The sequence below is a fragment of the Thamnophis elegans genome, chromosome 8 (assembly GCF_009769535.1).
Source record: "Thamnophis elegans isolate rThaEle1 chromosome 8, rThaEle1.pri, whole genome shotgun sequence".
Lineage (NCBI taxonomy): Eukaryota > Metazoa > Chordata > Lepidosauria > Squamata > Colubridae > Thamnophis > Thamnophis elegans.
In genome coordinates this window covers 36,979,508-36,995,106 of record NC_045548.1, presented here as the reverse complement: position 1 = coordinate 36,995,106, position 15,599 = coordinate 36,979,508, and positions in this window count along the sequence as shown.

Genomic DNA, 15,599 nt, shown 5'->3' with positions numbered 1-15,599 from the left:
ATTCTTCCCATCATTGATAGTTGTAAATTTTCCCATTTTATCAAGTCAGTCGCAATTTGTTGTTTTAGTCTAGTATAGTTATCCTCCTTAAGAGTACTTTCTCCTTTCACTTGATCCTCCACTGGAAGCCTAAGGGCAGGAGAAGGGCCAAGCACAGTGTTGCATAGGAAAATGACAAATGATCGTGCACCTAACTAAATGAATCCCCAGGGTCTGAGAGAAAAATAGCTCTCCATCCTGCCATAAGGACCACCATAAGTGTAGTCATATGGCCAAAACCCACATTCAGCTGGCAGTATCACACAAGCAGTGATACTGCCAGTTCAAGGGCAGAGTGCAGCAGGTGAACTGTGAAAAGCCATTCCACCTCCACATCGTTCTACCAACACTCCACCATCATCCAAACCATCAGAGTCACATGGTCTGATGGTTTGCAGATGCTATGGAGGTCATAGCACTAATCAGAGGGCACGTTGAAATCAGTTGTCCCACACGCTGCAACCATAACAAGTCAATGGCAGCTGATGGGGATGCCCTGCTAGCATTTCTGTGATGATATGGAGGGTAAGACTAGAAGAGACATATTGTTGATACATTTAGAGATTGAGAGCTGTGTGGCACTACCCACTTATACTTTACAGGAAATGTTTTGGTCTTAAGCCATGGCAGTCAGGTATGAGTCAAAAATGATTTGAGGGCATGTAATCAAACACAGTCACAGGTGAACTTTGCAAAAAGTGTCTAGAGTCTGGTGACTCCCTTGGAGCTCCTACTTAACTTTTGCCTCACCCTAAATTTGGTTTTATTCAACTTTTGTGATATTAGTCTATTTCCTAGAAGGAAGGAAAAAGTAGCCTTGTTTCCATAGTTCTGTATTTCAACACAGGGACGATGCGGTAGCTCAGTGGCTAAGAAGCTGAGCTTGTTGACCAGAAAGGTTGGCAGTTTGGCGGTTTGAATCCCTAGCATTGCATAACAGAGTGAGCTCCTGTTATTTGTCCCAGCTTCTGCCAACCTAGCAGTTCAAAAGCACATAAAAATAGGGACCACCTTGGTGGGAAGGTAACAGCATTCCATGCGCCTTCGCCATTTAGTCATGCGGGCCACATGACCACGGAGAACTTCTTCAGACAGCACTGATTCTTCTGCTTTGAAATGGAGATGAGCACCACCCCCTAGAATTAGGAAAGACTAGCACATATGTGCAAGGGAAACCTTCAACTTTACCTTTATATTTCAGCATAACAGGGCAAGAAGTTGGCATTATAACATTTATTTCATTTCTTTTCATTTCCCCTTTTTAATTTGCTAGAAAAGCAACACAGAACATTGGGCCCTCCTCTCTTTCCAATACTGGGGTAAGAGAAGAATGCCAGATGAGGCATCACTCTGGAAGTTGAATGTTAGCAGAATAACTCCTGATAATTATTGTGATTGCACAGCATGGCAACCAATTGTTAATGCAGGTTTTTCTTAATTACCCCAATTTTCAGTGTTCATATAAGCACGCTAGTCTTTAAATCAGTGTTTCTCAACCTTAGCAATTTTATGATGTATAGACTTCACTTCCCAGAATTCCCCAGCTAGTGTTCTGGGAGTTAGAGTAAACACATCTTAAAGTTGCTGAGGTTGAGAAACACTGCTCTAAATTAACTACGCTCACAACACACCAGGCTGAATTGTACTTCCTTGTCATAGTTGCTGATTCATATCAACTTACCATTGTCCATTAAAAAAAAACATTTTCTTTAGGAAAAAGATAAAAGAAAAGTAATTGAGATTGCAATTTCCAGAAAATTATTTATCTGAAGACAAAGGAAGGTTAACTACAGCATGCTGTTGCACGAAAAATAGCCAGGTGTTGGGCCCATAAGTCACATTGAGTAATAATAAGGTTAATTTAATTTATCATTTGTAAATCATAATTTTTTAAAATGTCATGTAAACACATCCAATTGTGATTCATTCCAACCCAATTTCCCCTTTGTGTATTATCTAACACAATTTTTGTGGCATAACATGTCATGGTTCTAAATCCCTTCATTACACATTTTAAAATTGCAACTACAATGAGATGGGATAGGTTATATCTTGATATATTAATCAGATCATATTACCCAGCTTTGCAACAGCTTGAATGTCCTGTGCCTTTCCTGAAACCTCTGAAAGTAATAATATCTCTTTCACAACATTGCAAAAAAGTATAGAAGCATTCCTGAAACTTTAGATTTGCTTCTCAATGTAAACAAGAACCATTTATCCAGTACAGGTAGTATTTTACATGAACCTTCTGTCGGAGTTTCAAATGGCAAGTTATAAACTTTCCAGAGTGGAAAATTGGAGACTTGCCCCAGGTTAGCATAGTAGAGAGGGCAAAGTGTCTTGAAGTCTTGAGGTCTGTGCTAAAATTAGTAGGTTGAATTAATTCAGGTTTTATGTCTTAATTTTATTTATACTCTTGGAGTTATTCTGTTCGTTGGGTAATGTAACCAGCAGAAATTGCTAACACAATCAGATATCTCACTTTGCACTTAAACTGAAGTTTAATTCACACACAGTCTGTTGGAATGTTCCTAGGTAGCAAAAATAAATCTGCACTAATTTTATCTGGGTTTTGGCTCAGTGTTTCAGCCACCTGCCATACAATTCTTCTTCATTCTGAGGGGAAATTACTTTTGGAGGAACTTTTAATCTTGGTGATATGGTAGGGATCAGTTCAGTCAGAACGAAATATATCAGGTTGTTATTCAGAAAGGCTAGCGTAAGAAGCTAAAGAAACTGGGCCAGTTTTTGAGGGAGCACTTGCCACTCAGAAAATGGTGGTTTGTTTCTATTTTCATAAGAGTTGAGCATCCATAATTTTCTCTATAGTAGAGAAAGTGACATTATTAGCCAATAGGTTTGTGCAAGGAAGCTTAGCCTTGGTGACAATGGTATCATTAAAGAAGTGTCTAAGTCTGAAAAATGATAGGTGCAGTGTTATGATCAAATAAAACACACACATCCTTTTCTGTAGGTATGCTTCACAGTGCTGGGCCAGATATTTTGTAAATTTTGACCTTTCCCCCCAGACACCCTATTCTGATGAGGAACTGTCTCCATCAGAAGCTATGCAGCACTCCAATTCTAGTAACCAAGAAGGCTTCTGTGCATGCATGCATGCATGCATGCCTACATACATACATACATACATACATACATACATACATACATACATACATACTGGTACATACATACCTGTACGTACATACATACATACATACATACATACATTCATTCATACATACATACCGGTACATACATACATACCGGTACATACATACAGGGGAAGCATTACTTTATGAAACAGCTTTGTAAGTATGTTCTCACAAATTTGTCAAAGCTAAATATCCCATGTAAGCTTTGCATAGTCCTACTATCTAAGACAGGAGTCAGCAACCTGCAGCTCTGGAGCCACATGTGGCTCTTTCATCCCTCTGCTGTGGTTCCCTGTCACTCAAAATATGCATCACAACTGCCAATGTGTAATACCTGCTCAATTTACTGAGCTTTTTGATACCCAGTAGGCCAACTATGCATAAATCCAAGAAACGAAAAGTTTCAGAAAAAAACAGAATGTTTTATTCAACTACATATGCTAGTTCTATGGCCGCTCAGGGAATAGTCAGGCACGGGAAGGGTTTTGTGGCTCCCGGTGTTTTCTTTTCTGTGGGAAATGGGTCCAAATGGCTCTTGGAGTGTTTAAGGTTGCCAAACCCTGATCTAAGATCACTCAGCATGGATTTGTGTGTACATCATGGAGAATTTCAGGATTTGGAAATTACACTAAAAACATTGCATATCCACAGTGCAATTCTCCTCAGTTAATTTGGTCAAGAAAGAATAGAAAAATGAAGGGTTGTCGTTGTTGCTGCAGCAGCTGCAGCTATTGTTGTTTTGATATTACGCAGCCATGGAATTCTCATTAATCTAATGCAGTTTCCTGTATTGGAAACCACATTTCCACCACTTTTGTAAAGTAGAGTAGAGAAAGCTACATTTCTGATATTGGCAAGTAGTTCTCAGGTCCTCCTGACAACACTGCTTAAACAAAACTTTGAACCTAAATAGTAGACTACAACAACAGTGTGATAAATAGATAGGTAAGGTCATTTTTCATGATAAACCATTTCCCCAAAATCTCTACAAAAAAGCCCAAAACCTTATCATACTTTAATCCAGGATTTGCACAACTTGCTAAATATTTACATTCAAGAGGAATTGAGAGGAAAGTTCATGCACATTTATAAATACATCGAGATGTCAACAGTTTTATCTGATGAGACTCTTTCTTAGAAATGTTATCTGAGACATGTGACTACTGTACAACAATGTTTAATTAAAACTAGTTTGTTATTTGCTATATTTGTTTCCACAGGATATTTTAAGGCCAATTAAACTGCATCTACTATTAATATATAAATTATAAAATAAAAATTGATTAAACACACTGAGATCACTGTAACATGCCTTATCCTTTGTTCTTTTCTAGGGCAGCATATGCAGAGCTTACATTATTGCCTGGAATTGTTTGAGCCTATATGTCTCAAATGTTTTTAAATAAATAGCCTTAAGCAACAGAAATGAATGTAATAAATTAGAATGTGACCAGTAGAATACAAAATTCATAAAACTTAATATAAGAGAATGAGGAAGACTACATTGACTGCATTACTGTCATCTTTTGGTGATCTGGCCTGTTCCAATCCAAATAAGTAGCACCAACAACATGCCATTTATAATTGTTGAGCATAGTTAATTATCCCAGTCTAGTCCATGGCCAGTAGAAAAGTTCCAAATTAGGAATACTTCACTTTTGTTTATTCATCAACTTATTTTTTAACCATAACTCTTGACTTAGATAGCTAAGCAAAGTAACTCATAAGAAAAACATTGTATTTGATGAGGAATGGGATTCAGGTGCCATGAAAACCATTATATCTAGGTTCAAGCAATACAATCATAGACTAATAAACTACATTTTGGATTAATGAGCTATATGAGAACAGCCAGTTTGACCTTTTTAAAAAAATATGAGTTGATCTTCCCTACTAAAATTGTCCAAAAATACTTGTCAAGTATTTTTCTAGCGTTAGGCTTAGGGTTAAGATCTCCCTGTATTTTTGTTACTGGCAAGAAACTAAAAACAAATCCAAATAATCCTAGATTCAAGCCATGGTAAACTTGAATTCTGCCAAACAGTTGTCAATACTACAGTCCTCATTCCATTCAGTTTATGATTCTCCAGATTTTTATGATCCAGATATGGCAACTATAGTAAATCAAATTCTAACTATACTCCACAGTAGTATAGTAAAAAGATAAGGGTGCAGGGAGTAGACGTAATAGAGATGTTGAAGGATGGGAAACAAAGAATAGCTTTTCCAGTGACTTTTATTAAACCAACTTTGCAAGTACAGATAGTTCTCATTTAATGTAGCAATAGCACTTAGACTTATATACGGCTTCATAGTGCTTTTACAGCCCTCTTTGAGTGGTTAACAAAGTCAGCATATTGCCCCCAACAATCTGGATCATCATTTTACCCACCTCGGAAGGATAGAGGGTTGAGTCAATCTTGAGCCGGTGAGATTTGAACTGTTGAATTGCAGCTAGCAGTCAGCTGAAGTAGCCTACAGTACTGCACTCTAACCACTGTGCCACTTCGACTCTATCTTCCCTTCCATGCCACCTTTATTCTGCTTCTTACTTTACTTTCCAATGACCCCTGGATAGTAAAACAGAAAACTTCTTTAGCCTTTCAACACCTAAACTGAAATAGACAAAGCATATTTTTTTTTCAAAGGTGAAATTGGCAAAAGTCAGCAAAGTAACTAAATCCCTCATTCCAATAATAGAGAAATTCCTCAATCCAATAATAGATTTCCTTCATGTAACCCATCACCCCAAGATCATTTTGTCACACAAAAGGTAAAGATTGCAAACCCATGGCCATGAGCCAACCACATTTCCCCTCTACCAGACCAGGTGTGCTTCCCAGTAATCTCTAGAAGGCAGAATGACTTTGTGCTTTTTATAGAAAGCAACTCTATAGAAGACCTACCTATAAAAGCAACTGCTTCAAAACTATAACTTTAACTGTTGTGACTGTCTTGCTGTGACTTGCTTTGTCTGTCATGCTCCCAAATAAACCTCACCTCTGCTACAAGTGATTTGTCCTGTGTTCTTTGAAAAACCCAGCTCAGATCCTGTCAGATGCGACTTCATTTAATAATCAGGAAAGAAACCACTCAACTCCATTTGTTTGAAATCAAGTGTACTTTTACTAATTATAAATGAACAGTAGCAAAGCTAAGCTGAATCTGGTTAATTAGGCACGAAAGCAAAGAATATCATGCATAATTCAATCCCCTCCCCTTGGCACCCCAGTCCATAGTCCAATTATAATGCACCCAACTGTCAGGTGGAAGATAACTTCAAAACACATCACCAGGATGGAATGCCGGACAGTTAACCTTGGTGGGAAACTCCCTTCCTCCACATGCGCAGTAAGATGGTCAGGTCAGTGTCTCGAATCTTCCTCCAGCACATCATGATTCCCCTCCCAAATACCATGCCCCCCCTCCCTGTTACAATGGCAGCCGAAGCAGCAGCAAAGCAGAAGCTGACATCCGGCCCTCCTCCAGAAAAGGACGGTCAGACCTGCAGAAACGAAAAGAACACAAACACACAACTATACATAAAAGAGAGAAAGGGGAAGGGAGAGAAAAAAAAACAAAAGAAAGTAAAAATTAGGAGATTGTCCGACAATCAGGGCTTGTCTGGATAAGCAGAGTAGAACTTGCGGAGCAGACAAGGCGCCTGAACATGGGACCCATCAACCCATTCAGTGTGAGACGGGGGAAAATGCTTCCAAGCCACCAGGTACTGAACACGGTTTTGCCGTTTACGAGAGTCCAGAATCTCATGGATTTCGAAATGTTGCTCACCTTCAATCAAAAGCGGAGCGGGTGGAGGAGGGAGAGGTGGTCTCAAAGAAGAAGTGCAGAGAGGCTTCAGGAGATTATCATGAAAAACAGGGCAAACCCGGTTGAGATGCTTAGGCAATTGGAGTCGGACAGAAACAGGGTTGATGATCTTGACAATGGGAAATGGGCCAACATATTTGGGCCTCAATTTCTTCGATTTCTGGGGTGTCTGAAGAAATTTCGTGGATAAATAAACTTGATCACCAACTTTGTACTCATAGGCTCAGTCCGTTTCTTATCAGCCTGTTTTTTATGAGCACGGTGCGCAGCATCCAGAGTCCAGAGAGCCAAAGGCCAAATGTCCCGAAGGTGATCACTCCACTTGGACAGCGACGACACTTGCGGTTGCTTGCGAGGAATCTCAGGAATGGGTACAAAATCCTGGCCGAACACCACATGAAAAGGGGTAAAACCAGTGCTGCTGTGGACAGAATTATTGTAAGCCACCTCAGCATGTGGCAACAAATCCACCCAATCATCCTGCTGGTAGTTGATGAAACAACGTAAATATTGTTCTAGTACAGAATTAGTCCTTTCACAAGCCCCATTAGTCTGAGGGTGGTGAGAGGAGCTTAGCCCCTGGGCGGAGCCAATCCGCTTCAGAAACTCCTTCCAGAATAGGGAGGTGAACTGAACACCTCTGTCCGAAATGATGCGGTCGGGCATCCCATGCAAGCAATAAATATGAGAGATGAACATCTTAGCGAGAGATTTAGCAGAGGGGATCTTGGAGCAAGGGATGAAATGGACCTGTTTGGAGAATAAGTCCGTAACAACCCAAGTTTGACAATGAAATCCATGGAGATCTCCTTCCACGGGGCCACTGGGCGAGCCACCGCTTGGAGTAACCCTTGGGGTTTACCCGGAGGGCGTTTAGCGGCAGCACAAATGGGACAACTGGCAACATATATCTCAATGTCATTTTTCTACGAGGGCCACCAAAATTGCCGCTTGACGAGGTGTAGAGTCTTGATGAACCCAAAGTGCCCAGCCATCCGGGAGTCATGAACCGGTTGAAGAACAATAGGTCTCATGGACACAGGAACATATAACTTCGCCCCAATCCAAGGCAATTCATCCTTCATAGTGCATTCATTCATGTGCTGTTGGAACCAGTCATCTCCAGTAAGGGCCTTTTTTAGGTTAGAAAGAAAGTCCTGAGTGACCTCCACCTTAGAAGTTGCCTGACGTCTAGTAACAGGAGCAGCGAGGCTCTTCGCGGGAATGACAGGCTGGACCACACTGAGTTTAGAACAGTTGTACTGAGGGAGTCTGGACAAAGCATCAGCCATAAAATTCTTCCCCCCTGGAATGTATTTCAAGGTAAAATTGAATCTATTGAAATGCTGAGCCTAGCGCAACTGCTTAGGAGAAAGTTTTCTGGGCATCCTCAAAGCTTCCAAGTTTTTATGGTCAGTCCACACCTCGAAAGGGTGGCGCCCTCTAGAAAATGGCACCACGTGGACAAAGCCCAGCAAACAGCAAAAGCTTTCTGCCAAATGGCCCAACGTCTCTCGGTCTCGGTCAGTTTGCGAGAGGTGTAAGCGCAGAGTTGTAATTTACCTTGGCTATTAGCTTGAAGTAGTACAGCACCCACAGCCACGTCACTGGTGTCAGCTTGGACCACAAAAGGTTCCATGTCCGGGTGTTTGAGAACTGGTTCCTCTGCAAAAAGGCACTTTAACTTCTCGAAAACAGTTTGACAGTCCATAGTCCAATCCAGCGGCTTGCTAGGTTTGGGTTTGGCCCCTCCCTTAGACTTAAGGAGGTTAGTTGTTGGGAGAGCTATCTTAGCAAAAGAGGGAATAAATTGACGGTAGAAATTAGCAAAACCCAAAAACTTTTGCAATTGCTTACGTGTACGAGGGGCCTCCCACTCGGTGACCGCTTTGACCTGTGGCGTGGGTTCCATCTACGGAGCCAGGGAAGTCCCAAGATAAGGGGCCGGTCCATCCCAGGGGCCACAATAAAAGTTATTAATTCCTGGTTGGTGCCCATCCACATCTCGATGGGTTCAGAGGAAAAATGAGCAGGGCCGCCTCCTGCAATAGAACCATCAATTTGTCAAAAAGCAATAGGGACTTTTAAAGTCTTTAATTTTAAGCCCAGTTTCTCCACCATCTCAGGGCTTATCATGCAGCGGGAACACCCTGAATCTAATAGAGCTAAAAGTTTCTCTATTGCGCCAGAAGAGGGCACTCTAAGCTCAATTGGGATAAGCATAGGACCAGATCGGGAACTTACCCAGCGCTGAGAACTCTCATCATCAGATTCGTCAGACAAGCTGGGGCTTCCGTCTCCCTCCTCCTCTGGCTTGAAGCGTCGAGAAACATTCTCCGCAGCGAAGGCAGCCTCCCTCCTCTTGCTTGGAGTCTTCTCCGATTTCCCCTCCCTCCGGGGGGGTGGAGCACGTTGAGTCAGTTTGACGCGGCAATTCATAGCATGATGCCCCTCCTTTCCACAGCGGAAACAAGAGAAAGGCTTGGCTTTGCCCGTAAAACTTCCCCTGCCTTCATTCCTTGGGCGGGGGGGTTTAGGAGGTGCTGGGTGGGATTTCTCAACTTCTCCCTCTCTCATGCAATGCAATCTGACTAAATCCAATTCCAATTTCCGCATTTTCATACCAGGTTTCTAAACGACAGGGAAGGCGTCTGTTTATGCATTGCTGGTAAACATCTTTATCCAAGCCATCAGCGAATTGATCCAGCAAGGCCTCTTCTGACCACTCCCTCATATAGGCTGACAATTCCTGAAATTCCTGCACATAGTCAGGCACAGTTTTCTTTCCCTGTTTAAGGGCTGTAAATTTCAGCCTAGCGCGACGCTCGGTCAAAGGGTTGTCGAACCTTCTTCTCATGGCTGCCATAAATTCATCAAAATTCCTCAGGAGAGGGGAATTGCATTTATGTAGCCCGACCATCCAGTTGGCCACTTTCTTCTCAAAAGCCATTAACACCATTCTCACTTTAATTTCATCTGTCTCTAAATCAGGTCCATATATTTCCATATAATTCCAGACCTGAATAATAAACAACCCGAGGCCTCTGGGGTCTCCATCATATTTTACGCTTAAGGGTGGGACCTTAGCCATCCGGTGTCACCTGCCCCCCCCCCGCTCTTGGAATGTCTCTAGCCGCAGGGGGGAGGCTGGTTCTGGGTTTTCTTGTGCACATCCCCCTTCAGCCCCTCCAGTTTCCCTTAAGCTATGCATTGAGTACCTTTTCTCCAGCTCCTCTATTGGCTCCCTTTCCACAGGTCTCTCTCGAATTCGACGTTCAGTCCATGCCTCTTCGAGGAGCCTCATGGGGTGGGAGATTTTGTAGTCTTCTTCTCCAGTGCCACTCCAGTCAGCCGCTGGTTTTTTCTTGGGCCTCCTTCTCGTGACTCCAGCTTGTAATTCCTCAGGTTCCTCTTTCTGTCCCACACCCCAAGTCCATCTGGGACAGACAGCAGGTTCTTCCACTCACAGTTCGGCCAGTCTTTCTGTTAGAGATGGTCCCACCGCTGCCCCCACTTCTTCCTCCTGGTCGCTTTCATGCAAAGACATTTTCTTTCCTTCTTGTGAGGGCACCCCCCTCGGTAGTTGTTAGCTCCGGGATGGGTGCGATTGAGATTCAGCTTATTGTCAGATGCGACTTCATTTAATAATCAGGAAAGAAACCACTCAACTCCATTTGTTTGAAATCAAGTGTACTTTTACTAATTATAAACAAACAGTAGCAAAGCTAAGCTGAATCTGGTTAATTAGGCACGAAAGCAAAGAATATCATGTATAATTCAACTGTCAGGTGGGAGATAACTTCAAAACAGATCACCAGGATGGAATGCCAGACAGTTAACCTTGGTGGGAAACTCCCTCCACATGCGCAGTAAGATGGTCAGGTGAGCATCTCAAATCTTCCTCCAGCACATCATGATTCCCCTCCCAAATACCATGCCCCCCTCCCCGTTACAATGGCAGCCGAAGCAGCAGCAAAGCAGAGGCTGACAGATCCTACCAGAATTTCCATCTAGCACAATATTATTAGCACTTGCATGAAAGAACCTGCATCTAATCCCGCTTTCCACAAAGAAGTTCACACCACAGTCAAAAGTAAAACTCAGTCTGCCTTATGGCTTAGCATATAGTTTATAAACTAGAGTTCATTGAATTCTACAAACTTAGATTGATACTCATGGTTTAGTAGGATATGGGAACCAGGTCTTGCAGCCATTATCACATGGTTTCAGAGGCGGTATTCAGCAGGTTCTGACCAGTTCTTGAGAACCAGTAGCAGAAATATTGAGTAGTTCAGAGAACCAGTAAATACCACCTCTGACTAGCCCCACCCCCATCTATTCTCTGCCTCCTGAGTCCCAGCTGATCAGGAGGAAATGGAGATTTTGCAGTAACCTTCCCCTGGAGTGGGTCAGAATTGAGATTTTACAATATCCTTCCCCTGTCATGCCCACCATGCCACAACCACCACACCATGCCCACAGAACTGGTAGTAAAAAAAATTGAATCCCACCACTGCATGGTTTCTTATGTTTTTGTATGTGTGTGTATGTGTGTATATAATATTTATGTGTTTAATAAACCTGATCTTCTAAGTGTCTTAATTACACACCTCCATGGTTAGAAAAATAACAGACTAAAGCTTATAAAACTTTTCTATTTATTTATTTTTTTGAGAATTTTTTTTATTGTTTTAGTTAAACAGAAAAAAATAAGAAAAGAAAAAAATAATCTTTCGTTACATCTTGTTGAAAGCGTATCGATTGGTTACAAATATATTCCGTGCGTTTATTCCACAGTCCTTACATATACTTCATTCAAATCATGTTGTACATTTTAAATCAAGAAAGAAAAGTTATATATTTTACTATCCCTGTACGATAATTCTCATTTGGTTACCATTGTTTAAACATGTTTTTATCTAGAATCATTTATATTAGAAGACACAACCACCTACTGGCATTCATTTGCAATTTCAATAGATGTCCAATATCATTACACCTTTATGACATGTTCTAAAATTAATCCGGTTAAGTAAGATATCTGAGCATTCCCCCACCCTGTAACACACTTGTATGTATCATTAAATATTGTCCATTAACATTTCATTGTTATTATTGTAGTTAACTAACGGTTATTTACTAATTATCTCACCTCTCCTCTCCAGGCCCACACAATATTATAACTTTATAACCATCTTTAAACAATGATTTATTAATAAGATTTATAGGACTTTTCCCTCAATCCCAAATTAGTTAATTACGGGCTAAGAAAATAAACATTAGACATCTAAGACAATCTAAGGAATATTAACATTTCTACTTGACAATCACCCAGAATGTATATTAGTATTTCTATGGTCTGGTTATTTATCCTAACTAGGGTTATTATTTCTCTATTAGTATCATAGTAAATTTCTGTTAATGGATAAACATTCAGTGATAAGGTACAGTCTATAAGGTACTATAATCTCTACTTAATAATCATCAAAAATTAACTAGCTTTTTTCCATCAGTTGGCAGTTGTTGTGTCAATTCTATATCCAGAACCTTTCCAGGGTTTAAGACTTCTCTCCGCACATTGAAGCTTAAAGATTTCTCATGTAGTTTTGTTGCCCTTGAGTTGTTATTAATGTAAGCTTAACTTTAGTTGTCAGGTTTGTTTCTGAATAGATTTGTCTTATTACCTCCATCTTTTTTGCTCTTTCTTTTTCTCCTACATCTTGAAGTTTGGGGTGGAACACCAAATTATCAAAGTCACTTTTCCAGCTTCCCTTCTTTTCACTTTCACTCACATTTACTCCATTTTTAAGTTCATCTAAGTTCTTATCTTTGTTTTCTGTATTTCCATTCACTTCCTTAATTTCTGGGGCTATAACCCCAACATCTTTTTTTGTAATATCCCATAGTCTGTCCCATTACTTGTAGAATCTCTCAAATCCTTCTGAGATGTTTTGAAGTTCAAAATGTTTTGAATTAACAAGTTTTCTTCATCTGAGTATTGCTCTATTTTTAGAATAAGGAATAATATAGAGAAAGAGCAAGAAGAGGAATTTGGTACAATCTGCCACTCTAGCCTGTCACAGATTTTGAAGAATATATCTTTTTTTTATTTTAGACAAATGTTATTTATGGTTTTCAAAGCAGAATGGTTGTAAAGTTTTCTTTCCTTTTCCAATTCTTGTCAAAATATTTTCCACACACCACTATTTGTGACCTTGAGTCTTTATCAGGTTTTAAAGAGATGTTCCAAACCCTTTTGTTGCACAGTCACAGTCAGTATAGTCAGATAAAAGTGAACAAAGAAAACATTGTTACAGCAGCAGAGGAAAAAAAGCTTCATATTTGGGCTTTCAAGTGGCAGATTCGATTCTTTTAAAACCTCTTTCCTTAAATATTTCCAATATAATATTGCAACAAGTAGAAGAAGAAATTTACTGAAGTAAAAAGAGTTTTAATTTAAACCAAAAAAGTTAAAGTAGTCAAGGAAAATAAGGAAAAAAGAGAACCCTTCACCTTAAGTGGAAAAAACAGGAGTGTTGCAATCACTCAATCCACAAAAGATTACAAGCAAGAGCAAAAAACTTTCTAAGGCAGTCCAATGGGGATTAAGTACGCCGCTTTTTTCTTGCTTAATGGACTAATTAAGCTTAAGAAAAGAGTTTTTTAGGGCAATCTTCTAAAAGAAAAGAAAAAAAAACCTCACCAGGTAGAAACACTTTCATTCTCTCTTCTTGGAGCCGTCTCCAACTATGTCAGCCAGGGGGGGCTGCCTGTTTGCCGCTGGTTGGAAGCACTCCCCTTGGGTCGATCAGGGACTTTGCGATGTCCCTGCGACCAGCAAGGTCTTGTCTTCCCAATCACCGTCTGTTTGGGACAGTTTAGGTCCTGCCGGACCGTCCAGGGGCAAAAGTGTCATCGGCAGATTCGGACAGCCGAATCCACACAATGTATCGTTGCGACGTTGGCTCCTCCCACCTAAAACTTTTCTATTTATAAAGATGCAATCATCATCACATGTTCTTTCAGAAACACCAAATAATTTATTACATTGTACTAACATAGAAAATATCAAATTCACATGAATCCTACTCATAATAATTGAGTAAGAGTAAGTAAAAATTGTAAGTAACAATTATTATAAATAATTGTTTGAGACAGCATCATATTCAACATATTGTACTTTGTGACAACAGTGGGGTGTAATCTATAAAACCAAATATGTCATAATAAATGTGCCAGCCTGTAAAATAATGCTAAATGTTTACTTATTTATACATGCATAAATGCTGCAACAGTCTGAAAGTTAAGATTTTATTATCTTAGTGAAAATCTTTTGACAGATATCAAATATCTGTCAAAGAGGCAATAAAAGTAACACATAATCTTTTATATTATAGCACAAATGAGAATAATATGGTAATAATATTTTCTGAAAATCTATAATTCTTGGGCCTCCTGTATAGATTCTGTGACTAGAATGTATAAATATCAGCAGATTAAACAAAGTAAATGAAACATTAAGAAGATTCTGAAAAAAGTAATGTTCTAAAATTTATGTCCACTCTTTATTTTAATTAATCATAATTTCATACGCATACTTTTCATACTCTCTCATTCCCAAACTTATTTTCAAAATAGTTCTGCCCTTCCTTCTCATATGTGGAGCACATTTGGCTTTTTAGTGTTTATTGAAAAGAAATACAGTGAGGGGAATGATTCCTTTGGGGGAGAGATGGGCATCTAAACAAATTTGAAAAATACATAAATATTCTACATAAGGATGCTAAAAGTTGCAATCTGACACCGTTTTTAGAGAATATTGATTATGCATCCCTATTTTCAATTGTTAATTTTTATTTCTTCTTAATTAAACAGAGGGCCCAGGGAAGGGGTGGGGGTGTGGCCATTGTTATCCGAGAGTCTCTAGCACCTCGTAGGATCCCTGCTCCGGAGCTTGTCGGGTGTGAGTCCCTGCTGGTGAAGTTGGACCTCAAGGGTCAAGTGGGTTTGCTGCTAACGTACCTGCCTCCCAACAGCATTGCAGCCCCTCGCTCCTCAAGTCGGTAGCCGAGCTGGCAGTTGAGTTCCCCAGGTTTATGGTTCTGGGGGATTTCAATTTGCCTTCGCTCGGTGAACACTCTGATGGAACGCAGGAGTTCATGGTTTCCATGACAACCATGGGCTTGACCCAAGTAATTCGGGGCCCAACCCACTTGGCGGGTCACATGCTCGACCTCGTATTCCTCTCGGAGCAGTGGAGCTGTGATCTTGGTCTGAGGGGTAGTGAGATCTTACCCCTGTCATGGTCAGACCACTACCTACTGAGGCTTGACTTTCGGAGACCAAACCCCCACTGTAGGGAGGAGGAACCGACCAGGTGGTTCTGCCCCAGGCGACTTATGGACCCCTCGGGGTTCCAGACGGAACTTGGGGTTATTCCTGATACTCTCGCCTGCAGTCCGGCGGAGACTCTGGTTGCTGCTTGGAACTCGGCAGCGACTGAGTCTCTTAACCGGATTGCGCCTCTACGGCTGCTCCGAGGCAGTGGATCCAGGAGGGCTCCTTGGTTTA